Source organism: Bubalus bubalis, chromosome 4 (assembly GCF_019923935.1).
Source record: "Bubalus bubalis isolate 160015118507 breed Murrah chromosome 4, NDDB_SH_1, whole genome shotgun sequence".
NCBI lineage: Eukaryota > Metazoa > Chordata > Mammalia > Artiodactyla > Bovidae > Bubalus > Bubalus bubalis.
In genome coordinates, this window is record NC_059160.1 from 56,763,490 (window position 1) to 56,783,984 (window position 20,495).

Sequence of the window (20,495 nt, forward strand, 5' to 3'; positions counted from 1 at the left end):
TCCTTGCTATTCTCTGGAACTCCACATTCAAATGGGTGTATCTTTCCTTTTCTCCTTTGCTTTTCACTTCTCTTCTTTTCACAGCTATTTGTAAGGCCTCCTCAGACAGTCATTTTGCTTTTTTGCATTTCTTTTTCTTGGGCATGGTCTTGATCCCTGCCTCCTGTACAATGTCATGAAGCTCCATCCACAGTTCATCAGGCACTCTGTCTGTCAGATCTAGTCCCTTAAATCTATTTCTCACTTCCACTGCACAGTCATAAGGGATTTGATTTAGGTCATACCTGAGTGGTCTAGTCGTTTTCCCTACTTTCTTCAATTTAAGTCTGAATTTGGCAATAAGGAGTTCATGATCTGAGCCACAGTCAGCTCCTGGTCTTGTTTTTGCTGACTGTATAGAGCTTCTCCATCTTTGGCTGCAAAGAATATAATCAATTTGATTTCAGTGTTGACCATCTGGTGATGTACATGTGTAGAGTCTTGTGTTGTTCAAGAGGGTGTTTGCTATGACCAGTGCGTTCTCTAGGCAAAACTCTATTAGCCTTTGCCCTGCTTCATTCCATAATCCAAGGCCAAATTTGCCTGTTACTCCAGGTGTTTCTTGATTTCCTACTTTTGCATTCCAGTCCCCTATAATGAAAAGGACATCTTTTTGGGGTGTTAGTTCTATAAGGTCTTGTAGGTCTTCATAGAACCATTCAACTTCAGCTTCTTCAGTGTTACTGGTTGGGGCATAGGCTTGAATCACCGTGATATTGAATAGTTTGTCTTGGACACAAACAGAGATCATTCTTTCGTTTTTGAGATTGCATCAAGTACTGCATTTCGGACTCTTTGGTTGACCATGATGGCTACTCCATTTCTTCTAAGGGATTCCTGCCCACAGTAGTAGATATAATGGTCATCTGAGTTAAATTCACCCATTCCAGTCCATTTTAGTTCGCTGATTTCTAGAATGTCAACGTTCACTCTTGCCATCTCCTGTTTGACCACTTTCAATTTGCCTTGATTCATGGACCTAACATCCCAGGTTCCTATGCAGTATTGCTCTTTACAGCATCAAACCTTGCTTCTATCACCAGTCACATCCACAACTGGATGTTTTTAGGAACAGATTTTATTGTCTCAATCCTTGCATCTCCTCATATCTAGAGAAGCACTGAATCTTTTTACAGTGACATTAGATCCTCATGACTAACAAAAACCTTTTGTAAAATGAGTGCTTCATGGCACTGAACTCCCCCTTCACCAAAACCTATATATTGACTTTCCCTCACTGTCGCTTTGGAGCAGTATCTCAGAGCTATCTGAGATGCTGCTCCTGGGCTGCAGTCCTCATTGTGCCCCAAATAAAACTTAACTCACAACTCTCAAGTTGTATATCCCTTTTTTAGTTGACAGGGGATATCAGTCACCCATCCTGTAGGATTCATGTGAGGATCCAAAGAAACAATGCATGTAAAATGCACTTAAGGATATACTTGCTGCTGCTAAGTCGCTTCAGTCGTGTCCGACTCTGTGCGACCCCACAGACGGCAGCCCACCAGGCTCCTCCATCCCTGGGATTCTTCAGGCAAGAACACTGGAGTGGGTTGCCATTTCCTTCTTCATATATTTGGACTTTAGTAAATATTGAATTAACATGAATAGCTGTGATTTTACTTTGTTATTGTTGTTGGAAAGAGTTCCACAAATAAGAACTATTTCAGAAAGTAGATTCATAGTCATATCAACTACTTAATTGGTCTTTGGAAGTCCTGAGGGACCCAAATGGTCCTGGGCAACCCAGATGCTAGTGGATCCCCTGAGACTAACAAGATCTAACATTTTGAGGTTGTCCTCTGCCTACCAGAAAGTTCCACCACTAAACAGCTGTGAAGCCTCAGGCAAATTACACACACACAGTCCAGGGCTTTAATTACACTTCTTTTAAATGAAGAGAAATAGACCCTAAGACTCATGGTAGAGACTGTTGACAAGTGGAAGGATTTGAGATTATCAAACCCAACCCTTCATTTGGCAGATGAGAAAACTGAAAGCCAGTTAATTTAAACAATTAATCTGTGACCTCCTGGCTGCTGATTCAGGTTTTTGTTCATTATTTCTTCAGGGGCCAAGAGTGAAAGGCTGGGCTTCATCTACCCAAAGGCACCAGTTAGAAACTCCTGATAATCCAGGTTGTAAGTGTGATTTAAAATAATCAAGTTATAAAGTAAATCCTCAGTTATAAAAGGTACCAGGGTCATGGATTGTGGGAAATCACAAATTCTTAGAGGAAAAAAAAGCAGACCTCTAGATATTATTTTTCTCTCCAGTGATGTTTTATCAGTGAGGAATCTTATAAACTCATAGAGGTCAGATGACTTGTCCAGTGTCACATGGCTAAGGGGCTGCAGACCCATACTTAGAACCCAACTCTTCTGCCTTCTCATCAAGAGCTCTTGCCACTATGTCTCTTCCCTTTAGAATAACAGATTCTGAAAGCAGGAAAAAGATGGTAGCTGCAAAATATGTTTATGACGTTTCATTGCCTTAGCAACGGCATGTCAAATTCAAGTGCTATGAGTCACCTGCTGATCCAGACCCCTGCAGAATCTTCTTTTCGTTTTTTAGGGGGAAATTGTCAAATACAGGCAGCCGTCCTTAATGAGAGAGGCATCTCTTCTTCTTAATGGAAGAGAGGGCAGTAATGCTGGCAAATGCTTGAGTGGCACGCTATTGCTCTCATGTTTATTTAGGGCTTACAACTGAAATCATTGTTTATATATCACTTTCCATATAGCATAAAGTTAAAAACTTGATCTATGGGAATGCAGTGTGGTTTTAGGATGAAGACTGGGTTTCAGTCACCTCAAAATTACTCCTGATGTCTTCCCTGAGACCTATTGTTTTATGTTATCTCTTGCTTTGTAGCCATATGGATTTGTCGCACTTAGCAAAGAAATTTGGTTTCCTACAGGTTTTATTCTGTTTTGTAGAAGCAAGACAATAGTTTTGTGCTTGGAAGCATGAATGCATACCCTCAAAATTTTAAATGATACAGGATTTATTTTTAGCCATATGCCCCCACCTGAAAGGTTTATGCTGTTAAACATTGATATTCCTTGAAAAGTTATGCCCAAGGCATATTGCTTCTTTTTTCCAAGCTAGGAATTGAAATGTTTGTGAAACTTGCTGAAAATTTACCAGATCTGAAATCAGAGTTCATATCTCTTATTCAGTAACTAAGAAAAATAGATTTATTTGATCAACCATCCAATATTTATTTGCATTGCATTATTATGGCTACTCTGATGACATTGGACTATACAAGATACACTCCTGTGGTTCCAATTGTGTTTCAAGATGTTGTTACTGGGTACTTACGGGGTGACATGGAGAAGGAAATGGCAACCCACTCCAGTGTTCCTGCCTGGAGAATCCCATGGACGGAGAAGCCTGGTAGGCTGCAGTCCATGGCGTCGCACAGAGGCGGACATGACTGAAGCGATTTAGCAGCAGCAGCAGCATGGGGTGACAGGAATCACATTAATAAGACTCAGGGCTCACCTTCAGAGTCCATTCACAGTCTATCTGTGGAAACAAATTCATGAAAGAAACTCCAGGCGTATTAATACAATATGGTAAGGTCTGTAGAAGGTATTAACACATATGTTCTGCAAGTTCAGAAACAATGACCTAACAGAATGTGAAAACATCAGGCAAGCCTTCCTGAAGGAGGTGAATCCTGAGCTGGAGCTTGTAGGAGGAGGAGAGCCTTTGCCAGATGTCAAAAGGGAAGGAAAGCTGTCCCAGACAAAGGGACTAGGATGATTAAAGGCAAGATGACTTCTAAAAATTAGTCATTGTTAGAACAAATGTTTGACGTACAGAACAGTTAGGACCATGATCATCAAGGACTAATACCCCTTCCCCTTCCTAAGGAGCTCACCTCTGCCTTACTAAAGTTCCTTTACAACCTGAGTGTCTAATACAGATTTATAGGTCACTTGATTCAAGGCAGTTATAGTCATCGTAGTTATTAGAGACCTCCACTGAATCATACTTCTGAGTATTCACACCACGTGGGAATTCACACCCCATGTGTTTTTCTCACGTTAAATCTGGATTTGCCCTGTGAGTCTCTTTCCCTTAAAGAATTTCTTAAAAGTAATGCATTTTAGTTCTGAGGCTAAGACTTAATAAGCCCTGGGATTCTTGACAATCTTGATGTTCCTTGTGAAAAAAGTCATGACCCTGCAGAAAGATAATGTGAGGAGGCTGGACATATAGAGAGGGAGATGACATGAAGACAGAGGAACTGTGCCAGCATCCCCCAGCAACACCACCAGATGAATGTATCCACACCAATGACCTATAGTAAGCTCAGCAGGAGAACTGTTCAGCTGAGCCTAGTCCATGTTTCAATATCAGAACAAAATAAAATGTTTGTTGGTTTAATTCTCTAAGATTTGGGATTCTTTGTTACACAGCAATAGATAACTGAAACTGAAATGTATTTACAAAGTCATATGACTACTGTAGACACTGAGTGGTCTGAAAGGTATCTGTGAGCTGGAGAGATTATTACCCTCCCTTTACCATTTTAATCTACCAATGTGTAAATCAAAGATAATGTTGTCCTGCTGAGGATTCAGTACGAAGTAGAATCCTTCTAAATGCAACGGCAAGACTTAATTTTGCCTGATGTACAAGTACTGAAATGAGAGTTAAACATCATTTAAATCACATAGACTTCTCTATGAATAGATAGAGCTTTCCATGAAGTAGCCAGTGTGTGCACACATCTAAAGAACCACAAAGGGATTATGGATGGAAATACTGAAGTGAATTCTGCAGTACTTTCAGAGAATGAACAGAAGGGAACTGAAAGCAGTCTAAACTGACCGCAAGAATTAGGCATTTGTCCAGTTGGACTACCATCTGATATGTCCACTTATGGGCTTCCCAGGTGGCTCCAGTGGTAAAGAACACACCTGCCAATGCAGGAGATGCATAAAAGATGTAGATTCGATCCCTGGGTCAGGAAGATTCCCCTGGAGGAGGGCCTAGTAACCCATTCCAGTATTCTTGCTTGGAGAATCCCATGGACAGAGGAGCCTGGGGGGCTACAGTTCATGGGGTTGCAAAGAGTTGGACATGACTGAAGCGACTGAGCATACACGGCACACATATCCATTTATGCTGACAGTTCTATTGATTAAAAGCAAAGTCAAAGCAGAAGGGGAGAACAGTAACTCCAAAGAGCAACCAGAGATTAACAGTCTATTGTGAAGAAATATGCTGACCTTATTTTTAGTTAGAATTAGTAGCCACTGTAGTCTGTTGAGTTCTTACTAGACTGAATTATATATAGTTGAAATTAAAACTTTTTCTTCTACTTTTGGGGCTTCCCTGATGGCTCAGACAGTAAAGAATCTGCCTGCAGTGTGGGAAAACCAGGTTAAATTCCTGGATCGGGAAGATCCCCTGGAGAAGAAAATGGCAACCCACTCCAGTATTCTTGCCTGGGAAATCCCATGGACAGAGGAACCTGGTGGGCTACAGTCTACAGGTCACAAAGAGTTGAACTCCACTGAGCAACTAACACTTTCACTTTGGCTTGTAGCGCACAACCCAGTACATGTAGGTGTGTTCATGATCAGTTCAGTTCAGTCACTCAGTCGTGTCCGACTCTTTGCGACCCCATGGATCGCAGCATGCCAGGCCTCCCTGCCCATCACCAACTCCCGGAGTTTACCCAAACTCATGTCCATTGAGTTGGAGATGCCACCAAACTATCTCATCCTCTGTTGTCCCATTCTCTTCCTGCCCTCAATCTTTCCAAACATCAGGGTCTTTTCAAATGAGTCAGCTCTTTGCATCAGGTGGCCAAAGTATTGAAGTTTCAGCCTCAATATCAATCCTTCCAATGAACACTCAGGACTGATCTCCTTTAGGATGGACTGGTTGGATCTCCTTGCAGTCCAAAGGACTCTCAAGAGCCTTCTCCAACACCATAGTTCAAAAGCATTAATTCTTCAGCGCTCAGCTTTCTTTATAGTTCAACTCTCACATCCATACATGACCACTGGAAAAACCATAGCCTTTACTAGACAGACCTTTGTTGGCAAAGTAATGTCTCTGCTGTTTAATATGCTCTGTAGGTTGGTCATAACTTTTTTTCCAAGGAGCAAGCGTCTTTTCATTTCATGGCTGCAGTCACCATCTGCAGTGATTTTGGAGCCCAAAAAAATAGTCTGACACTGTTTCCACTGTTTCCCCATCTATTTGCCATGAAGTGCTGGGGCCAGATGCCATGATCTTACTTTTCTGAATATAGAGTTTTAAACAAACTTTTTCACTCTCCTCTTTCACTTTCATCAAGAGGCTCTTTAGTTCTTCTTCACTTTCTGCCATAAGGGTGGTGTCATCTGAACATCTGAGGTTATTGATATTTCTCCCGGCAATCTTGATTTCAGCTTGTGCTTCATCCAGCCCAGCATTTTTCATGATGTACTCTGCATATAAGTTAAATAAGCAGGGTGACAATATACAGCCTTGATGTACTCCTTTTCCTATTTGGAACCAGTCTGTTGTTCCATGTCCAGTTCTAACTGTTGCTTCCTGACCTGCATACAGATTTCTCAAGAGGCAGGTCAGGTAGTCTGGTATTCCCACCTCTTTCAGAATTTTCCAGTTTATTGTGGTCCACACAGTCAAAGGCTTTAGCATAGTCAATAAAGCAGAAATAGATGTTTTTCTGGAACTCTCTTGCTTTTTCCATGTTCCAGCAGATGTTGGCAATTTGATCTCTGGTTCCTCTGCCTTTTCTAAAACCAGCTTGAACATCTAGAAGTTCACGTATTGTTGAAGCCTGGCTTGGAGAATTTTGAGCATTTCTTTTCTAGAGTGTGAGATGCGTACAATTGTGCAGTAGTCTGAGCATTCTTTGGCATTGCCTTTCTTAGGGATTGGAATGAAAACTGACCTTTTCCAGTCCTGTGGCCACTGATGAGTTTTCCAAATTTGCTGGCATATTGAGTGCAGTACAGTCACAGCATCATCTTTTAGGATTTGAAATAGCTCCACTGGAATTCCATCACCTCCAGTAGCTTTGTTCATAGGGATGCTTCCTAAGGCCCACCTGACTTCACATTCCAGGATGTCTGGCTCTAGGTGAGTGATCACACCATCATGGTTATCTGGGTCGTGAAAATGCTACTTGATTTGATTGAAAGAATAACAAATAAATGAATAAATGAGTTCTAAATTTTACAACCTTCTTATGACACTTAGCAGTTTTCATTTTATATAACAACCCTTAATAAGCACCTGTATATTTTGTGTTTAGAAATAGCCACTCCAGTTATTTCCCCCAAATGAAAAATTTTGGCATAAATTGTAGCTTAAACCTTCCTACCATCCTCTCCTCATCACAGATCACTGTTGTAAATATTTGTTTCCTTTTATTGAACATTTTACTTAGGAAGAATATGTATCACTTGAATTCCTTTGTAGCAAAAGGGGGTATATATATACATGCAAATTTTATTATGCAAATTTCCTATATACCTGAAAGATCACCTAAGTGAAAATACCTAAGTATTGGCATAACACCAAAATAACTGCCTCTGTAAAGACTGGGTTTCTGGGAAATATAATGAATTCATTCAACTCTCCAGCAATAAGTTGCAGCCATCCAGGGTCATGGTAAAGCTTTCGTTAAAGAACTAAATTAATACTCATCATGATGGCTTAAATAATACACAATATGTTCCTTATTAATCATTTTCAAACACATCCACCTTACAAGTATTTATTTATTCAGTGCTTATGAAATATTTGACTGTATCTCCAGAGTTTATAGTTTTTTGTTTTTTTCTTCCCAGGAAATAACATATTTCAAAGACATCCTGTCACTCTCATACACTGTGAATACTTATTCTGTCTCCCTGACCATGTTCTTTAAACAACAACATCTTCTTATGTTCAGGAAATGATAAGATTCTTACAGAGACTAACAAGGCCCTACATGATCTGGCTCCCGGCTACCTTTCCTACTTATTTTCTATGACTCTCCCTTTCTTAACTCTTCGCCTTGACAAAGGCCTTCTTACTGCTCTTCCCACCTACCAACCTTACCACCACATCGGGCCTTTAATGTGTTGCTCCCAGTGCCAACAGCACTCTTCCTCCAGGCAACCCCACGGTTCAACTTCCTCTCAGATGTTTTCTCAACTGGTCCTTTCAGAGAGGCTATCCTCTTCTAAATTTCTCTGTTGAGCAAGAGCTCTTAACTTTTTATGGGTTACAGAGACTTTGAGAATCTGAGGAAATCTTCAGAAAATTTATGATTGCATACAAAACTTTGCATTACATTTTGGGGTCTACACAGACCACCCAAGGCTTGCTTGATCTGATTCCTTGGGAGTCTGTAAATCTAAGATTAAAGCACTAATCTAGAGGTTATTCCAAAAAAGTGCTCTGTTGCCTGAAAAATCAAAACCTAGCCTAGAACAGTGATTGAGTAGCAATCCCCAGAGTTAGTGAAAATCTTGACTTCCATAGGTGCCATTTCTTCACTTGACTGTTTTCTTCTGAGCATTTCCTAGCTCCTTCATACATTTAAGAAATACTCATCAGGTGCATAGATGCTTAGACTTGATCAGGAATGAAAACAACAGGGTTTCTGCCCTTGTAGAGTTACATTTATGGCCTAATCCTAAGAACTGCCTAGAATCTAGGCATGTAGATTCCAGGCACATAGTCAAATCTTACCTTTTCTATTTTCTATTGACTTCTTTGAATTTAGACCCGGGGAAGAGAGAGCACTGGGCCTTGGCTACACCTCTGAACTCCTGATACTATTCCCTGTGGAGGTCACTCTCTACCTTCCCTACCTATACATAGAGCATGGGGAAATTTTTCACTTCTGCAGCCTGACCATTTTTAAATACTTATAAAAATTAAAATTCTAATTACATACTAGCAGTCATATGATAGCAAAAAAAATAGTAATTTGCCATTCCTGCTTAGAAAGACTGAACTCTACTACACAACTCTACTCTTAAATTTCAGGACACTGAAGACAATCATCTAGCCACTCTATCTACACTGAAGCACTTTTATAGCAAGTCTGCAAAAATGTTCTGACTTGTAAACAATGGTGCCAACAATACCTTGTGCACGTGTGCTAAGCCACTTCGATTGCGTCTGACTCTTCACGACTCTACAGACTGCAGCCCACCAGGCCTCTCTGTTCTTGGGATTCTCCAGGCAAAAATACTGGAGTGGGTTACCATGCCCTCCTCCAGGGGATCATCCCGACCCAGAGCTCAAACCCGAGTCTCTTATGTCTCCTGCATTGGCAGGCTGGTTCTTTACCACTACCATGCCTGGGAAGCTCCAATACCTTAGGCTGAGTACTTATAGATTCACATGAAAAAGTTTATCAGAATCATAAACATTTTATCTGATTCAAAATTTACCTTATGTACAGAAAGTATTTCAATAATAATGTATTACTTTCTCAGAACTGAATAATTTAAGGTAAAATGAAGGTTCATTTCTTCTGTTTTTACTCCATCTTGCTGTGTGCAGGAATCACTTTCTTTGGAGTTAAAGTGTTTCATTTAATTCATCTTCTTTAGGAATCTACCAGCGTGTATCTGGGTTAACTCAACAGCAATGGAGCAATTCTGGTCTGTGCCTGAATCAGTCCATCACTTTTTGTCTCCACACAGTTTAGCCTAGGTTGTTCTTCCTTTTCCCTTCTTCATCATTCTCTTCTCCTTGTTTAAAACATCTTCCCTGATGCTTTCAATGAGATGACATCAAGCCATTTCTTCTGTGATGGTCACACTTGACACGGTAATTATATATAGAGACACACTGAATGTGTGTTCGTCCATAGACTCTCTAAAATAGGAAAAATGTGACAAGCCACAGGAAAATCAAACCTGAAAGATGGCGGGTAGCTTTTATGCTTTCTTCTTCTTTTTTTTATTTTCAGGAAAATAGAAAAGCCCCAAAGTTCTGCTTCTCTCCTGAACTTTATCAAGAGCAAGACTTACTGTGTCATTTCTTTCTCATTTTCAGAAGTCACATTCTCCAGAGAAAGAGAACCAATAGGATGTATATGTATGCATGCATGCTCAGTCATGTCCAACTCTTTGCAATCCCATGGGCTGTGGCCTGCCAGGATCCTCTGTCCATGGGATCTTCCCGGCAAGAATATTGGAGTGGGTTGCCATTTCCTACTCCAGGTCATCTTCCTGACCCAGGGATGGAAACTGCATCTCCTACATTGGCAAACAGATTAGTTTCAGCTTTACCACTGTGTGAACTACATATGTATGTGTAGTTGAGTAAGATGAATAGAGATATTTACTATAAGGAGTTGGCTCACAAGTTATGGAGACAGATAATCTAAAGATCTACAGTTGGCAAGCTGGAGACCCAGGAGAATTTATGAGGCCTACCCACATAAAAGAGGAAAATATGCTTCACTCAGTCTTCCTTCAAATACTAATCTCACCAAGAGATATCCTCACAAACACACCCAAAATAATCTTTAATCTGAGTAATGCCTGGGCACCTTGTGGGCAAGTCACGTTGACACATAAAATTAACCATCACACCATCCAACTTCACATCTTCCAATGGTAGAAAAAAATCTGGAGGAAGTGTTCCATTCTCACCACTGTTCACTGAGAACTGGCAGTGGACTAGCCAGACCTCATCGTTGTTCTTGTTGTTTGGTATAAAAATGAAAAGACATAAAGTGCTCTAAGGTTATCTCCTTTGGTTCTGAAACTCCATTTTAATGGTTTGTAAGGCTAAGGCTGACAGTGAAAGGACAGTAACCTTTCCTTTAATCCATGACTAACACGAGGAAATACTTCACGTGAATTTCATCTCTGTGTCTATTCTACAGGTGGTATGCTAGTTACCTATTGCTGCATAATAAAGTACCCCCAAAACTTAAAACAGCAATAGACGTATTAGCTCTCACAGTTTGTATGGGTCAAGAATTTGAGAGCAACTTAGCTGAGTAATTCTTATTCAGGATCTCTTGTGAGGTTGCAATCAAGAAACGGACCAGGGATGCAATCACCTTCGAGTTTGACTGGGGATCTGATTCCCAAGGGGCTCACTTAAACAGGTGACATTGTGGTGTTACTTGTTACTGGGAGACCTAGTTCTTCCCCAATTGACTGTTCCATGAGACTGCTTGAGTATTGCGTTCTTGAGTTCTCACAACACTGTCTTTCCCCAGAATGAGCAATTCAAGAGAGTAATGTACAAACAACGTTATTTATGATCTAGCCTCAGAAGTCATACATTTTACTTTTTTGAAGTTTTGCTGGTCACATAGGTTCAGTTCAGTTCAGTCGCTCAGTCACGTCCGACTCTTTGCGACCCCATGAATCACAACATGCCAGGCCTCCCTGTCCATCACCAACTCCCAGAGTTCACTCAAACTCACATCTATCAAGTCAGTGATGCCATCCAGCCATCTCATCCTCTGTCATCCCCTTCTCCTCCTGCCCCCAATCCCTCCCAGCATCAGAGTCTTTTCCAATGAGTCAACTCTTCTCATGAGGTGGCCAAAGTACTGAAGTTTCAGCTTTAGCATCATTCCTTCCAAAGAACACCCAGGGCTGATCTCCTTCAGAATGGACTGGTTGGATCTCCTTGCAGTCCAAGGGACTCTCAAGAGTCTTCTCCAACACCACAGTTCAAAAGTATCAATTCTTTGGTGCTCAGCTTTCTTCACAGTCCAACTCTCACATCCATACATGACCACTGGAAAAACCATAGCCTTGGCTAGACGGACCTTTGTTGGCAAAGTAATGTCTCTGCTTTTGAATATGCTATCTAGGTTGGTCATAACTTTTCTTCCAAGGAGTAAGCGTCTTTTAATTTCATGGCTGCAGTCACCATCTGCAGTGATTTTGGAGCCCCAAAAAATAAAGTCTGACACTGTTTCCCCACCTATTTCCCATGAAGTGCTGGGACCAGCTGCCATGATCTTCATTTTCTGAATGTTGAGCTTTAAGCCAACTTTTTCACTCTCCTCTTTCACTTTCATCAAGGGGCTTTTTAGGGGACAAGACTCCTTTGGAGGCCATTTTTCTCATTGACTTGACATAAATGTCTTGGCCAGATTCTAGGTGATAGCATTAGCTATTAATTAATGCCATTAGGGAAAACACTGTATTTTCCAAGTTTACTGATGTATATAATTCAATCTAAAACCTTGCTACATCAAGAAAGACTGATTTTAACTAGTTTCTTACCCCAAAATTTATTAGTTCAGTTACAGACACAGGAGATTATACTAAATAATTGACAAGATTTTCCTATAATAAAAATGTGTCTGCAGTCTTCAATATATTTGAAAATTTTTTCACTATTGATTGATTTCCAGCATTTTTATGGTAATAGAAGTTAAATCTATAATGTTATGTTCATATTCTCTTTTTGCAATATGCTAAACATTTTACAGTTTCCAATTCTTTCTCCTCATTTAAATTTCAAAATGAATAATCAGGGCAGTGATGTTTCTGGCATTTACCAACAGCTTATTAAAATGTAGTATGTTCCCAACATTGTTTGATCTGGGGTTTATATCAGGGAATATGATATAGTATGCTAAATACTATCGCAGAATAATACAGAGAATGTTGTGTGGCCATAAGAAAGAAGTACTCATATCTTCGTGGGGCAGATATTAAGAAAGGTGTTATAGAGGAGCTAACATCTGAGTTATATTTTGAACAGAGTAGATGTTCACCAAACAGACTGGCTGAGGTGGGTATGTCAGTAGGGAAGATGTTTTATATGAAATAGCCAGATTATGCAAAAGCAAGAAAGTGATGGGGTTTAGGGTGTGCTATTCCAAAATATGGCACCTTAGTATATTGCATATTTTAAGCCAAAGGAGTTTGAGAAAATAACAGAAGCAGAAAGGTAACTCTGACCCCCTCTCCTCACCCTTCTTCCCTGAAATAGTTCATAAAATACTCATGTGAGAAGTGTCTTCTCTATACTAAAGGAAAGAAGCATCTTTATCTCCAGAGACAAAGGGATGCTGAAAAGAATTCTAATAAATATCCCTTGCTAAGATTCCCCAGATTATTACAATTACCTCATGCTCCTTAATCTATCATATTCCTCCACAATTGCACATAAAATTACTGTTTCTTTGGGTCTCCATTCTATTCTGAAAGCTCCTGTGTCACACAAAGCTTGTATTAAATAAACTTGTTTGCCTGTCTCCTATTAATTTGCCTTTGTTAGTTTAATTCTCAGACCCAGCCAGGAAAGTGTTTTGCTTCTCTACAAAAGTCTGAAGTAGCATGGCTTATATATTAGCCTCCTATTATTGCTGTAACAAGTTATCACAGACGTGGTGGCTTAAACAATACAAGTATAATATCTTTCAGTTCTGTGATAGTTTCTTAAGTCTGACGTAAGTCTCACTGGCTAAAATAAAAATGTTGGTAGAATTACATTACTTTTTGGAGGCTCCAAAAAAGAACCTTTTCCTTGCCTTTTCCTTCTAGAGACTTCTAGAGGTCACCTACATTCTTTGTGGCCTTCTTCCCCTGCCTTCAAAGCCAGCAATGGTTTGTTGAGTTCTTTTCACACTGCCATCTCTCTGGTTCTCTATATCTGAGAAAAGTTCTCTGCATTTTAGAACTCAGTTTCCCAGGTGGCTCAGTGGTAAAGAATCTACCTGCTAATGCAGGAGATGCAGGAGATGTGGGTTCAATCCCTAGGTCAGGAAGATCCCCTGGAGGAGGAAATGACAGCCACTCCGCTATTCTTGCCTGAAAAATCCCATAAACAGAGAAGCCTGGAAGGTTATAGTCCATGGGGTTGCAAAGAGTCAGGCATGGCTGAGCACATACACATGTGATTAGATTTGGCCAACCTGGATAATCCAAGATAATTTCCTCATCAAGGTCTTTAGCCTTAATCACATTTCAGCATACCTTTTGTCCTGTAAGATAAAGTTCACAGGTTCCAAGAATTAGGGTGTGAACATATTTGGGGGCCACTATTCTACCTCCTTCTTCTTAAATTTACCTAGCACAGACTATTCTGAAAAGAGCAGAAAGTTCAGCAGGGTTAGACTGTAGACTTCTTGGGAGTAAATGGCAAAGGATTAGGATAGAAAAGAAGGCAAAGGACAGTCCAAAAAAATTCAAGAGTGCTAGGCTAAAGAGGTTGGGTATTACCTTATGTAGGGGATATTTGTTTTTTCATCTGCCCAGTATTCCTCACCACTTCTCTTATTAACAGTGTTCCTATTTGCCTTTAAAGAATTCCCCCTTGGGCATTCTACATTGATCAGGCTGCTAATCATATATATTGTCCCTCTAGCCATAGAATTGGATCTGTTTCATGGGCCTGCCCTCTTAGCCTCTGTAATTAATCCAAGATGTAAGCATATTATTCTCTGAAGTATTATTCAGAGACTTTGACTTGAATTTCATGAATAATGGAAGAGAAAGTATCTCTTTTGGCTTTGAATTTGCTAGCCAGGATGATATAAAAATCTGAAATTATCTATGGCATTTCCTTCTCATCCCAGTCTCTGAGAGAAGCTCATCTGCTTATAAGAGATGAAACTATGAGAGAAAACAGAACCAACAAAGAGTGATCTTAGGACTAATTTAAATTCCTGGACCTAAAACTGTCCTTTTCTTTTCAGTAGGTCACTTGCAGTTGAGAAAGCCCTAAGTAACTCACCTTATGTGCTATGGGAAGTCTCTAAAAGGATGAAAGCAGTGGAGTGATGTGTCTAGGTTTGCCCTGGTGGCAACACACAGAATGGCTTGTAGTAAAGACAGAGAGTCATTGTGATCTATATGATGGCCAATGTGTGGTTACGTTAGAACAGCCAAGCCAAAGAAGCAGAAAATTTTAGTATGCGGTGGCCAACAGTATCAAATGTCACAGAGAACTAGAGAATAAAAGCAAAGAGCATTTGTATCATTTGGCAAAGTGATGATTTTGACAACCTTAACAAGAGTTATATAAATGGCCTTGTAGGATTTGAACTGTAGGAGACTGAGGAGTTGGTGGTTTAAACAGTATTTTTACTGTTATATTTAACTATAAAAGTAAATAATTTTCATTGTAGAATATCCAACAAATGTACAAACAATAAAGAAAATGAAAATTACTAATAACCGTATCAGCCATAACTACTGTTAATGGTTTGATCATCCTTTCCAGACATCTGCATTTATCACTTAATATTATATTGTTAGCAATTTGTCTTGTTATTAAATAGCCTTTAAAGCATGACTTTTAATGGCTGCATAATATTCCATCATATATGATGGTCAATTGTTTATATATCTTTGAATATAAATTATAAGATCATAATAGTAAATCATGTTAGAATAAATTTTAAAAATATTTTCCCTTTTGCATCTTAAATTTGTACCTCACAATCAATACACTAGTATTTCTACTTCAAGTTCGTCTTTCTTTTAAGAATTTTTTTAAATTACCAATTGCCTGTGCATTTTTTACTATCACAGGCCATTGGCTTTCCCTTTCCATCTACTGTAGAAGCAAAGTGTGTCATTTAGCTCTCTTTTGTTCCTGAAATAGTAAAAGAAATTTTTTTGTTTCCTTTTATGTCCCTTAGATGTGGCATCCTGTTTCCTACTGAGCCTTTTTGACCCAAGCCCTACAAGCTTTTGCTATTTCTCTATGATCTCCTCAGGAATTTGCCCTACATTCTACTTTCTGTGGTATTTCCATTTGTGCTTCATTTCCTTGTGAAGTTCCTTCTTACATAACTTTTATAGTCCTTGCCAATATTTTCTTATTGCAAATATAACAAGTTGTGCTGCTACTACACTTTGGGAAGTATTTTGCTTGATCCAGTCAAAAACAGAATTTTTGACCAAACCCACATTTGACTTTATGGCATTCAGCTATTAGAACCTGTAGCTGATTCATGTTGATGTTGGCAGAAACCAACAAAATTCTGTAAAGCAATTATCCTTCAATTAAAAAATAAATAATTTTTTTTAAAAAGAAGTTCATTTCAAAATCACCAAAAAGGTAGATATTCAGAAGAAATTTACAGGAAACTAACATTTTATTCTGTTTTTGGAGTTTCGTCACTTGTCGGACTAAATGCTCTACTTAAGAGGAGCGTACAGTAAATAAAAACCAGTAAATTTAAAATCCTTGACAAAATACAGATCATGACTCTACCATTTAATTTGTTGTTTTAGCTAACTGTAAATTCAATAATATATAGTTAAAATATTTAAATAAAATGCATCAGTTAAAGCATTTAAGAAGCTAGGTATGACAGCATTTTATTCCATGCCACTTTTTTTTCCTAAAAGATTAAAGTAACGTTTTCAAACTTTCTCCTATAGTTTTACCAACATGACTTAAAAATTTTTATTATATAAAATTTCAAACATATACAGAAATAAAGAGAATAGTATTCTGAATACTCATGAACCCATCAACCTAACTTCAAAACCTACCTACAGAGGACCAATCTTGTACCAACCATTCAATCCTATAGACACCTAGGATGATTTGAAGAAAAGCTTAGACTTATCTCATGTGTTCATATCTTGTGTGTAACTCTGAACAATATAACCAAAAGATCATTCAATTCAGTTTGGTCACTCAGTCGTGTCTGACTCTGCTACCCTATGGGCTGCAGCATGCCAGGCTTCCCTGTCCATTACCAACTCCCAGAGCTTACTCAAACTCATGTCCATCGAGTCAGTGATGCCATCCAACCATCTCATCCTCTGCCGTCACCTTCTCCTCCTGCCTTCAATCTTTCCCAGCATTACCACATCTAAATAAAGATCAAACAATAATCCCTTACTATTCATGAGCCACTTGATATTTAAATGTCCCCAATTCTCTGTTTATGTTTTACCCTTTTGTTTGGTTGAATCAGGTTGTTACCAATGTAAATTATATTATAATTGGTTGATAGGTTTCTTAAGACTCTTTACACTTTGCTATAGGCCGATCTCCCCTAAGGACTTTGCCTCTGGGAGTTGCCCTAAACTGAAGTGAACACCCTCATTCAAGATCACATCTCCCTTCCCTGTGGCAGCCTGAATTTAAGACTGGCTGATGCTGGCATAGGCAACTCTAAAGAGTCATCTGAGCTTTAGGTTTCCAGTAGAAACAGCTGGAGAACACCATTGAGACTACATCAGAGACCAACCTCTCCCAGTGCCCAGGGGTGCTATTTCCACTCCCCCATAAAATTGTTGGTCCCCAAAACATGTTTTAATAAACTTCTTTTACACTAAAAAAAAAAAAAATATATATATATATATAAAAGTTCATATTCTGCTTCTTTTTATTTTATTCCTTGAAATTTATTTGTTGATCAAATTATGCCCAAATCTTTTAAAAACTCTTTTATGAGTTTAACAATCTGTCATTTAAAAATCGCTTCTTTTAATATTAAAAGACCTCCCTGGTGGCTCAGATGGTAAAGCGTCTGCCTACAATGCAGGAGCCCCAGGTTTGATTCCTGGGTTGGGAAGATCCCCTGGAGAAGGAAATGGCAACCCACTCCAGTCGTCTTGCCTGAAAAATCCCATGGACGGAGGAGCCTAGTAGGCTACAGTCCATGGGGCCGCAAAGAGTCAGACACGACTGAGCGACTTCACTTTCACTTTCTTTTCATATGAAATTCTATTTTTAAAATAATTAAACTCCTGCTTAAATGTAGTGATATAGCAGTAAGCTGTGTGGGGGCCTGTCTTCACTGCTGAATTTCTAGCACCTGACACACTGATGAGTCTCTCGAATCTTCAGGGGAATGGCCTAAACTCATTCATTTTGATGAGTTCATTCATTTGTTCACTCATTTGTTAAAAAAAAAAAATTTATTGAGGACTTCTTTTATGTTAGACAGATACATGTATTTATATGTTTATACAATACAGACATTAAGTCTGTACCTTAGTCTTCAAATAAGTATAAATAAGAAATATTCCCATGAATAGACATATTTTAGTTAAACTTATCTTTAAAATGATTATGTCACATATAGAGCCTGAATTGAATAATAAATGAAAATCTGTCTTACACTACATCCAGAGATTCAGTGGCTGAATAGAGAGACCAAGAAGAAAATCAGATAAGTAATTCTTTCATCTATTATGTATTGAACATCTGCAACTCTTATGTACACAGATTAAACATCTTAAAGAGATTTATCATTTATTCCAGGTATAAGGAAAGCAATGAGAATACAAGGAAAAGTCAAATCTGAAGAACTAGGAAAACACATCAGAATATGATGACAGATTATCTAAGACATGACAGATAGGAAAGCATAATGGTTAGTCCCAAAATGTCTAGGCTTCACTACCAGAAGAGTGAGGTAGTAAATTGCAATTATTATGTAAAATAGCATATAAAATTTTTTCAATCTATTGCACCCAAATTCTATTTATTATATTGAATACTAAAGACAGAAAGCTTTTAATTATTTAAAAAATAAAGCTATTAGAATAATTTGGTAATTTTTTACATAATAGTCACTATAATCTGTTCCCATAGAATTTAAGCAGATGCAATTTTTTGTTACACACAGATGGTTTATGTCACACTTTAGTTTCGGTAAAATATATTTAAATACATTTCCAATTATTTAAAATGTGATATTATGAGTGCTCCTTTCTAGCATGTATTGTACAGTGGTTAATCTTTTGTTATTGGAAATGAGCCCATTTATATTTGTAAAATGCTAAAGAAAGAAGTAATTATGCACTCAACTCTGGTTTTTAGGAGCAGATAATAAAACTTTAATAGTGTATTGAATAGGAGTGAACTTATCTTCCAGATAATACAAATTTGTTAATCAGAACATGTCATAAATAATTGAATAAATGTGCTGCCAACAGCTTAATGGCCTGCGGAAACAAATAGATTCTCACTAGATAATCTATATATCTTATTGATTTATTGAAATCCCCTAAAATACTTCAGATGGTAGAGATATCATAGAAAGAAATTTTCAAATCATTTTAGCATTTTTAATTGTAAAATTCCTACCATTGTTATGATCTTATGTTATTATAACATTCTCTTTGGCTTCCAACAGAACACAAGCCAATTTAAAAATATTAATATATAAAACAATTAACATTATCAATACACTTTCTGGATATTATCACCACTGAACTATGCCATCTTTGTGATAAAATGTCAAAGTTTCAGTTTATTATGTTCATTTCTTTCAGGCTGAACATATACCAGAGAATCTTCTACAGTATATATTATTTTTGAGCTCTGATTGTATTGTACATATTTTTAAATGGAATAAAGATCTAGAGCCTTTATGGAGAATCAAAGTCAATGACCTCATTCTTTCTAAACCCATAATCTTAGTGTTGCTATGGATGCATTGTGTGTCACGTATCCTACTCTGATGTAGTTGTTGGACCAAAACCATTAGATCATTACAATGTGTTGGACACTCTATTACTCCTTCTCTTGTATTTGATGATTTTTTAAATTATAAACACAGTTGTTGTACTTTATAACCGCTGAGCATTCTACAGTTATCCAATTTGTAAAATGTATGTGTGTTGAAAAGTATGTACCCACTTTTATGCTAAGCACTTTACATGAATTATTTCCATTTAACCACAGAACAATTCTGTGACATAAGCATAATTTTTAATTCTTTGAGGAAAGGAAACTAAGTTTCAGGAAGGCTAAGTAATTTGACTCAGATCACACAATTAGTAAGTAGCAGAGGAGATTAAGGTGTGTCTAATTTTATTCTTCCAGACCTTTCATGAAGCAGTTAAAAGAAATACTCTATTAGGTACTGTTGTGACAAAGAGATGATAAGACATGGCTTATGTCATATAGGTGTTTAAAGTCTGGTGAAACATAGGACATATACACAAGTATTGCTGCTGCTGCTGCTAAGTCGCTTCAGTCATGTCCAGCTCTGTGCAACCCCACAGATGGCAGCCCACCAGGCTCCCCCGTCCCTGGGATTCTCCAGGCAAGAACACTGGAGTGGGTTGCCATTTCTTTCTCCAATGCATAAAAGTGAAAAGTGAAAGGGAAGTTGCTCAGTCGTGTCCGACTTTTAGTGACCCCATGGACTGCAGCCTACCAAGCTCCTCTGTCCATGGAATTTTAGCATCAAAAATGAAAACTGGCCATGGAAGAGACACAAATGATGTGCCGTGGGAGCTTATAGGAAGAAGAAGTTATTCCTACTGGAAGTATCCTAGAACATCTTGTGGAGGACATGGAAGAACCTTGAAGCACTAATAAAATAAAGCCATAAGGAAGTTGAAAATGAGAATGAGGTAGCCACAGAATACAATGTGTAGAAAGACTAGCATGAGTGAAAACAGAGGGTCAAGAAAGCATGGGGCAGGTAATTAGTACAAGAAAGTCATTCCCTTAATATGGAAGGAAGGGAATATGCATGAAGTTGAAGAAGAGTAAGCCCA

The 20,495-nt window shown here is 38.4% G+C and overlaps 1 protein-coding gene and 1 non-coding gene across 5 annotated transcripts in view; both read left to right on the forward strand.

Moving 5' to 3' along the window:
* The window catches only part of ANKS1B (ankyrin repeat and sterile alpha motif domain containing 1B), a 1,160,059-nt gene that overhangs the window by 689,040 nt on the left and 450,524 nt on the right, over positions 1 to 20,495 (forward strand). The gene's annotated exons all lie outside the window — the stretch shown is intronic.
* Positions 17,480 to 17,551, forward strand: TRNAC-ACA. Its single transcript has one exon. It is a non-coding gene; the product is annotated as a tRNA-Cys (tRNA).